Source organism: Mirounga leonina, unplaced genomic scaffold (assembly GCF_011800145.1).
Source record: "Mirounga leonina isolate KUSES-001 unplaced genomic scaffold, KU_Mleo_1.0 Mir_180, whole genome shotgun sequence".
In the NCBI taxonomy this organism is placed as follows: Eukaryota; Metazoa; Chordata; class Mammalia; order Carnivora; family Phocidae; genus Mirounga; species Mirounga leonina.
The window spans coordinates 3721109-3730455 of NW_023270469.1; the positions used below are offsets into that span (position 1 = coordinate 3721109).

At 60.5% G+C, this 9347-nt stretch overlaps 1 protein-coding gene and 1 long non-coding RNA gene across 6 annotated transcripts in view; one reads left to right on the forward strand and one right to left on the reverse strand.

The window, feature by feature from the left end:
• The window catches only part of GSE1 (Gse1 coiled-coil protein), a 398855-nt gene that overhangs the window by 344269 nt on the left and 45239 nt on the right, over positions 1-9347 (reverse strand). The gene's annotated exons all lie outside the window — the stretch shown is intronic.
• LOC118023499 overlaps positions 9110-9347 on the forward strand; it is a 3612-nt gene continuing 3374 nt past the window's right edge. Inside the window, exon 1 of the long non-coding RNA XR_004682830.1 lies at positions 9110-9195. This is a non-coding gene — a long non-coding RNA (uncharacterized LOC118023499). The remainder of the gene's footprint in view (positions 9196-9347) is intronic.

The following is a 9347-nucleotide window of genomic DNA, read 5'->3' on the forward strand; positions in this document are numbered from 1 at the left end:
GGGTTACAGCAGTAGACAGACCTGTCATGGCCGGCAGAGTTTCTGCTCACTCACCCTCAATGGCTCCCCACTACCTTCAGGACGGGGCAACCCCCCCCACACACACATTCAAAGCCATCAACCCGGGCTGGAGCTCTCCTCTCTGGACTCCAGCCTTCCCCCAGGGCTCCAGTCATCCGGACAGGCCCCCCACACTGTGCACTGCACCCAAGTTTATGACCCCCTCCAAGCCTTTGCCCGCGCCAGTCCCTCCACCAGGCGTACCATCCTGTCCCCTTTGCGCATGACCCATTTTTCACTGTTCAGGACACCTCCCTTGTCCCCTCCACCAGATGCTAGCTTTAGACTGAAGACCCCTGGTGTGAGATCGAGGTGACGAGCACGCTCAGGTATATGTGAGTCACAGGAGATCTTGCAGGAGGGAGAAGGATATGGGGCCTGAGGAAGGGGTGGCAGGGGTCACTGAGCAGGGGTCCCAGGGCGGGGGCCTGCCTGGAGGGGGGCAGGATGGTCACAGTTTGGAGGCTTTGCAGGGGGCAGGGATCATTTGCTGACAGACCCTGGGGCCCTCCACTCACAGCTGGAGAAAGAATTGTTGCCTGGGGTCCACAGGCCACTCTCCTGCTCATGAACCTTCAAGAGCTCCCCATGGCCCAGCCACAAAGTCTAAAAGATGCCGGACACCCAAGAGTGGCCATTCACAGCCCTCATGCTGGCCCAATCCACCCTCCCTCCTCCACCCAAAGGCCCCTGCTGTTCTCTCGCTCCCAAAGGCCCCTCCCTCTCTCCTCCACCTGACCCGTGGTTATCAGCCCTCCTCGTCCTCTCAAGGAAGCCTCCCCATCCACCCCAGGCAGCCTGAACCCTGTCCCACTGCAGTCCTCCAGACCCAGGGACACTTGTATCACCTCGGCATTCCTCCCCTGAAGTTAGGTACCCTGCCCATTTTACAGATGAGGCTGAGGCACAGAAAGGTTAGGTCACATGCCCAGGCCACACAGCTCTGAAATGAGGGGCTGGGCTGGGGACAGGGCCGCACTCTGTGCCTTACACAGCCTGCAGCAGTCACAGTATTCCTCAGAGGGAGCCCTTCATTCCTTCCCTGGCCCGGGGCGGCCAGGGGATCCCAGAGCTTCTAGCCCAGCAGGCCGGAGATGAAGCCCCAGCCGGGCGATGCCACACACGGGATCTGACCATGAACCCCTGCGGGCTTTAGCAGACTCAGACCTTGGGAGTTTAACACCGAAATCAGCATCTGCAGCTGCACTGGCCACACCCCAGGGGACAGCCGCGTGACTCCGGACCCCTGAGCGCTCCAGGCCCGTTCCCTCCTCTCTACATTGCCGGGGTGTTGGGCAGATGGCCCCCCGCGCCCAGGTCTCCCCGCCCCAAGCCCGCCGGGAGAAGGCCAAGTCCTTTCCGGAGGAGCTGCCCCGAGCGACAGCGGCAAGAGGAGGGAGGAGCCAGGAAATCCGGGCGGGGCGGCGCCCACCCCCAGCCCCGGGCCAGGCGCCGGAGGGGGCGCCGGCTGCCCCCAGAAACGCGCTCCAGATGCGCGCGCGCTGCCAGCATTCCTGGAAGGTAACGCCAGGCCGGGCGGGGGGCGGGGGGCGGGGGGCGGGGGCGCAGGCCGCCGCCAGATGCGCACGGCGCACAGCTGCCCCCGGCTAATAAGGTCAGCTCCTGGCTCCGGCGAGCGGCGCGCACACACGGCCGCCGCCGCCGCCGCGGGGGAGGGCCCGAGCCCCCGTGGGGACGCGGAAGGGCTGCGGGGCTCATCCACCCCTGGGGGCAGGAGCCGACCCCCCCTTAGGGGGACCAAAAAACACCCAGCACCCTTCCCCCCAGCGAACCCCTCCCTGCCAGGCGTGGGACCCCGAGGCGGGAGAGGTCGGAACGCCACCCCCTTGCCGTTGGAGGGTCGGTGGGGATGCGCGCGGGGCTTGTTCTACTTTTCTCTTATATTGGCTGTTCCCCTTCAGTGACGGAGAGGAGACCACGTGCTGCGCTGGGGGTCCTGGCCTGAGGCGAAGGGCAGGCATTGCAGGTGCCCCCTAGATTGGGGATCTCCACTGTGGGAAGCGCCCCCTAGATTGGGGATCTCCACTGTGGGAAGGGCAGCTGCAGGGAGCTGGGGCTCCTAGGATTCCCTGCCAGCACCACAAGGGAACTCACACCCCTCCCCCCCAGCCTATCCCCTCCACCTCACCCCGGGAACACCCTGTCCTCCACTGGGAGATGTGAGGTCACCAGCCTGGGGTCATGGGGGGCAGGGGGAAAGGGAGCCAGTTGGGGGATCAGAGCCCAGATTCCGCTCCTCCCTTCCATCCAGGTCCCCCACAGGGCCAAGGGCAGTCCCCCCTCCTGCCCCTTCCTCCCTAGATAAAGGCGCCGGCAGCCGCCTTTGTTTCTCGGGTGTAAACCAAGCCAGATGCGGTCTAATCCCCCAGCTGGGCTGGATTTGCTGGCGGCTTAGGCTCTAGAGCCTCCCAAGCCCTCCAGCCCCGCCTGCCCGGCTGGCGTTTTCAGGGCTGCTGGGGGTGGGGGTTGGGGGTGCTGGCGGCCTTAACCCTACTCTTCTCCCACCTGAGGGCCAAGGAGAGGGTGAGGCCCCTGGCTTTGGGATCCTGTCCTCATGGGGCCAAATGACCTTGGGTGAATCTCGTGACTCAGAGCCTTGGTTTTCTCATCTATACATTGGGAATGATGAGGACAAACCCCACAGGTCCTATAGCTCAGATACTTTTATTAGGATCTGGAATGGTGTTCACCTCCCTGACCACCCACTAAGAGCCACAGTGCCCCATCTAACCACACACCCCGTCTCCAGGGCACAGAACAGCGATGACAGACACGGAGATGCCTAGGGAACTCTGCAGGCGCACCCCATTCCTTCCAAGAACCAGAGAACCCAAGGAAGCTGGTGCTAACATTAATCCCACTGTGCAGAGGAAGAAGCTGAGGCCCAGAAAGTTCCCAAAGCTAGTAAGACACAGGATTATCAGTAAAATAGGGAAATGGCCCAGGTCACTGAGCAAATGAGAGGCAGAGAATAGATGCCCCAGGGGCGAATGCGGGAGCAGCAAGGGGAGGGCAATGCCAAGGTCCCCTGGTAGCACTAGGTGGGGTCTTCAGAGTGTGGTCTAAAGCCATCCAGAATCAGACCCCTGTGAGTCTTGCTAAAAATGCAGATTCCTAGGCACCGGTCTGCCCCACCACACTAGAGTCCGGTGGGGAGGCCCTGGAATCTGCATTTATTATAGGCGTGTGTATGTGACAGTGGGGGGGGGGGCGGGGTTGGAGGACTTGCGTTCTGTGCTGCCATCCAGGTGGCCGTGCCCTCTGTGTATGGGGGGCCAGGGGAGAAGGGGCCTAGGGCAAGCCAAGCCCCAGGCAACTCTGAAGGGGGCTCTCTGTCCCCTCTGGGGCCCACCCTATAGCCCGGTGCCACCCGGGCTGGGAGCGCAGCCTCACCTGGGCTGGTCCAGCCAGAAGGTGGGCGGGATGCCAAGCTCAGAACCCGCCAGGAGTGTCTGATGGATGCGGCGCCTCCTTCCAGAGGCCATTAATCATCCGAAGAAACTCCCTGTCAGTCCCCCTGTTCCCACTGCCTCCACCCATGCACAAGCCCCACACGCAGACACGCAGACACGCAGACCACCACACATGCCCGCGCACACACGCAGATGCACAGCACACTGCTGTCTGCATCCGCCACACATGCAAGAGCACGCCACCCACGGTACCCAGGCTGTGCACGCACACGCACACGTCGGCACAGATTTCAGACACCTCACACTGATCCCGCACAACACCCTGTGCGTTCACGCTGTACTGAGCATGAGCACACACACATACACGCGTGCACACGGCGGTCAAGCCCGTTCCCACCCTGTGGGGAGACAAGACAGGGCCCCGGAGCTGTTACAAACACCCCCAAAGGCCACACCGCCCCGTGCAGCCTCCACTCCAGGGCCCCAGCCAGGTTCCAGCCCCACGGTCCCTTGCTCGGGGCTGCAAGGCTGTCAGCCTTGTACCTCTCAGGCTTCTCATGCCCATCTGAAGCTTTGGCTGGTGGGCAGGGTGATTAATAAAAAATGAGGAAATGAATTACTGATGGGCTGATAAACATGGTTTGGCAGACACCTTGCCTTTGCGAGCAGGGAGGGTGGTCATGGTGAGGATTCTTCGGGGCGGGAAGGCTGGGTGGGACTGTCCTTCCCCGCACATTTCACCGATGAGAACAAGCGCCGGGTAGCGACCCATCCAGAGCCAGCAGCCCCCGAGAGACCTCCGGGACCACAGCACAGAGATCCCCACCCCTGCCCACCCACCCATCGCCCTCTCTGACCCAGAAGCCCAGCTGTGTGTGTCTGGCCTGGGCTCATGTGCCTTACACAACAGGAACCCCAGAGCCGTTCATTCATTCATCCGCTCCTACCGAAAAGGACACAAACACAGGGCTGAGATCCTGAAGATGCAACCAGGGTGGAGAGAAGCTGTCTTCAGCGGAGCACTTGGGCCTCCAGGAGGAGGTGACACTTGAGTGCTGGATGAAAAAGAGCCGGTGCCCAGGACAGAGGGGGCAGGGGGCTGTGGCAGCAGGACCCCTCCCGCTCCAGAGCCCAGGAAGAAGCACCATGTGAGGATCTGTCCATTTGGCTCCCACACCCACATCCTAAGCAGGTCAAGGCACCAGGAGGCAGTCCTGTCCCTCTTTGCTCCCAATTCTGGCCACACCCTGAGCCCCGATCCACCCACCCACCTGAGGGCATCCGATGGGGTAGTCTGGGTCCTTCCCCCCACAGCCCCCATCCATCCCGGGCCGAAGCTTGAGGCCTGAGGGGAGCAGAATGTATAGAACATTTCCATTCAGATACGAGGCCTGGTTTTCTCGAAGCGTGCCCCCGGGAAGCGCCTCGTGGCCAGGGCCTCTCATTGGGCTCTGCGTGTTCTTTAGCATCCAGAAGGCCACTCCCAAGGACGAAGTCAGGGAAAGCACTTGGCCCAGTCTGGCCTTGGGGTGACAAGCATGTGCCTTCCAAGGGATGTAGCAAAGGCCAACGCCTTCTCCACGGCCTGCCTGCCAAAAAGCCTCACTGTTTTCCGTCTCCCACGCCCAACTGCGGGGAAGCAAATCTGGCTGGGCCCAGGCCCCACGAGCCTGACGCCCCTTAACCAAGGCAGAGGGTCTGCCAAGCGTGGGCACTGGCAGCCCTCAGAGAAGAGGCACCGAGCGACACCCACCAGCTGTCGGCACCGGGGTTCCCTGGAGGCCAGGACCATGGTGACTCTCCATTTGCTTTTTGCAAGTTTTTCTCGACCTTCAAAGTTTTCAGGCATCATTTTGTGCTGGGGGAGCAGGGAGTGTTACAAAAGACACTCACGGGAGGAAGGAATGGAAATGGCCTTGACACAGAAGCGAAACTGTCAAGGTTTGGATGGGCTTTGGGACCTTGGCCGGCAGCTCTTGCAAGGAAGACCCCGCATAGCCATCACACTGCTCACGCAGGCAGCTCCACACAGACGGCCCCCGAGGAAGGCAGAGAAAGGGGCTACATCCAGCCAGTCACCCCTCTGTCCCACCCGTGTGACCAGCGACTGGTCCATCCATCCATCTAAGCATCCATCTGCCTGACCCTCCACACACTCAACCATGCATGCATCCATCCGCCTGTCCGTCTGTTCTCTTCCCATCTTTCTGTCCTTCCACCCACTCATCTGTAGGCTGCACCTTTTTCACTTTACCTAACCAGCATCTGTCCCTCCCCAACCCCGCGGGGCTGTCAATCAGCACACTCCCTTTCTCTCCGTAGGGGTGGGCAGGTGTACCGGGCTGAGCCAATCAGGGTCTTCCCTGGGACATTAGCTAGGGAACTGTTCTTCTCCCCACTCTGGAGTCACTAGATGTCAGCCTCGAACTGCTTGCTGGTGGCAGTCTCTGACAGCCTTGTGAAGAGAACCTGCCAACAAGGGAATCCTACCCAGGAAAAAGCAGAGCTGAGGATGGAGAAAGGCAGAGGCCGGGCGGCATCCAATGAACCTGGGACCCACGGGGCCTGAAGGCAGCATCACCCTCAGTCAGTTCAATAATGCCCCTTCTTGCTAGCGTGCGCTGGAGTTGGGCTTGTCACTTAAGGATAGAAAGGGCCAGGGGTCACACAAGCCCTTCTCATATGGCATCCAGTGATTTAGAACCTTCTAGATGCTCATCCCTGAGTCAGATGAGGATAGCCTATAGACAAACAAGCCTTGCCCTTCCTGCCAGAGGCTGACCCCCCAGCTGGACAGGCAGTTCTACAACAAAGCCACACAGCTCAGACACTAGGACAGCACGGGATCAAAAGGGGACAGACAAGACCCCTATCACTAAGCCTCAGTTCCCCTATCTATGAAATGGAGACAGCATCCCTATCGTGCAGGGCTGCTCAAAGATCAGTGATGGAGTAAGCCATGTGAGCTGCCCACCCACCAGCCATTCCTACCCCCTTCTTTTTTGATGGCACAGCCTGCCCCCCATGAAGTCTGAAAAGGTCAGAGACTCCTATTCCCAGCACCCCTGCAATTACAGTTGCGCAGATGACCAGGCCTGGACAAGTGGACTCAAGTTGGCTGAAATCTTCTGGGAAACACTCTTCCCCAAAAGAGAAAAGAGCGAGAGAGCCCCCTTCCTCTTCCCATCCTGCTTCTGGATATTATCATGTGAGAACGTGATGCTTGGAGCTATGGCAGCCAGCTTGCAACCATGAGGAAAGGGTCAAGAGAATCATGCTTGGATTTACCTGAAGGAAAGGGTCATCTCTTGTACACTTGGGGCTGGGAGCTGGGGTTTACACTCTCATTACTGGTTGTGGGAGGTGGTCTTATGAAGCAGATAAAAGAAGTGATTTCTGGAACCAGTCTTTTCGGGTTCAAATCTGAGCTCTACTACTTGCTGGCTGTGTGACCTCAGGCAAGTTACTTGACCTCTCTGTGCTTCCATTTTCTCCTCTATAAAAATGGGAATACTTAGGAGTGTTAAATAATTTAGTACAGCTCGAAAACCTCTAGCACGGTGCTCAGTACAAAGAAAGTGCCCAACAGACATGAGGTGTAATTAGCCATCACAGTCAGAAAATGTAGGGGCCCGGGGTGGGGGGTAGGCTGGGACCGGGGGAAGCCGGGCAGGCGCAGAGGCCCAGCCCGCGGGAGCCGAACAGGAGCCGTGAGTCTGCTCCCGGCCTTGGCACCGCGGCGGCTGCGCTGACTTGCTCTGCGCTCCCCCTGCCAAGGCCGGAGCAGCTGGCTCCAGGCTGCCGATGACGCAGCCCGCCCGCTGGCTGTGCCGCCCTCGCCCACCGACAGCCAGGCTGGCGGCCCGCGAGGTGGGCGTCCTATCGGCCCAGGGGGCGGGGTGGGGGGGACTCGGCCACCGGTCCAGAGGTGCCCCCCCCACCTCCCTGCAGGCAGCCCTCCCTGACTCCCCGCCAGCGAGCTTCACCTTCGGGGGAGAGAGCCGTGTCTCTCGGCCCCTCCCGCCACAGCCGAGTGTGAAAGCAATTCCACTTGGCAGCCTCGCAACAGTGAGTCAAAAACAGTTGTCTGGCTTGTCGGATGCCCAGGCCCTGCACAGCTCAGAGCAGGCTGCTGGGCTGGGGGCCACGTAACTCTCTCGGGCGTGTTCTCTCCAGCGAGGGCCGAACGCCCCAGGCTCAGGGTGTGTGTGTGTTGTGGGGGGGTGGGGGGGCCAGGGTGCTTTGCAGCAGGGTAAACTGAGGGAGAAGGAGGCTCACATCTTTCTGCACCATCTCCTCTTCTGCTATCTGCTCCTCTGGGCTCAAGAACATGTTACTGCTGACCGCCCTCTGCTACCGAAAGTGGATCTGACATGACTGAGCTTCCCTCCCTCTCTGCTGGCTCTATGTGGGTCTCTCGGGGTTGGGACACTGTAAGGATGGAGGATGCTAGGCACGGCCTGCAGGCAGGGACTTGGCCGTTTACACACAACGCTTCCTCGCCTCTCCATGACGACCCCAGACGCGGGCACTGTCGCTCCCCCCCATCTTACAGGTGAGCACCCTGAGGCTCAGCGCGTGTGAGTACCTTCCCCGAGTCACACAGCAAGTTCATGGACAGGCAGGAATTCAAACCCAGGCTTGGCTGACCTTAAAGCCAGGGCATTCACTGCACTGACTCAGCATTCACAGAAGCTTCTGGACGCAGGGCTTTGTCCTCCCCCTCCTGCACACTGCTGCCCAAGAACAGTGTTTATAACCCTCCCCTGCTCAGCAACCTTCCATGGCTCCCCAGCACCCACAGGAAAAAAATAAACCAAACCCTTTGCAGAGCCCTCCCCACCCCTGACTCCTGACATCAGCCCTGGAACCCACTGACTCTTCACCAGAGCCAAGCAAAGGGCTCCTTGAGAGCCTGGACTGCACACTGTCTCCTCCAACAGGCCGGCCTACACCCACCGCAGGGCCTTTGTGCAGTGCCCTTCTCTGCCCACCTGCCACCTCCTGGCCCCCCCGCGGCAGCACCCCCATCACGCCCTCTCGTGTGCGGATCTCTCCGCCGCTCCTCACTGCCCAGCATGATCCTTTCTTTGTGCTGAGCTCTGTTTAATGTGTGAGGCCTCTGACTAGCCGGTGTGCCTTCGAGGGCAGGGCCACGCCTGTCCTGTTTACAGCTGCACCCCCGTGCCAGCATGTGGCCAGGGTTTGGGGACTGCTGAGTGAAGAAGTGTGTGAATGAGTTCGCGTCTCCCGGGGCTCAGGCAGGGCCAACACAGATCCCGAGTCCTGGCTGGCCTGAAAGGAACCTCCCCTGGGCCCAACCACCCCCACTCTGGCCCCAGCCTCTCAGATCCCGTGCGCTACCCTCCCAGACCTGCCCCAACCGTGTAGACTTCCCCAACCATGCCCATACACTCGTGTTCCCCGCCCCCAACCCAGCCAACTCCTGCACATCCCTCAAGAGCCCCTGCAAGTACTGCGTCCTTTGCTGGGCAGAGCCGATCACACCCCCTCTGACACCCTGTGGCGTGGACACACCCACTGTGAGGTCCACACGGGCTTGCCTTCACGGACCGCGGCGCCCGCACCCAGCAGGTGCTCGCCGCGCCACAAGAGAGCCACCTCCTCTGCGTTCCTTCCCAGCGTGCAGGCCTCCCCGACGGGACTGGAGCGCTGATGGCAGGGGCTGTTTTACTCACTGGTAAGTCCTCAGTGGATGGATGGATGGATGGATGGATAGATGGATGGACCAACAGATGGGCAGATGGGCAGATAGGTGGATGAACAGAAAGGAAGGAAAAATGGATGGATGGATGGATGGATGGATGGATGGATGGATGGATGGATGGATGG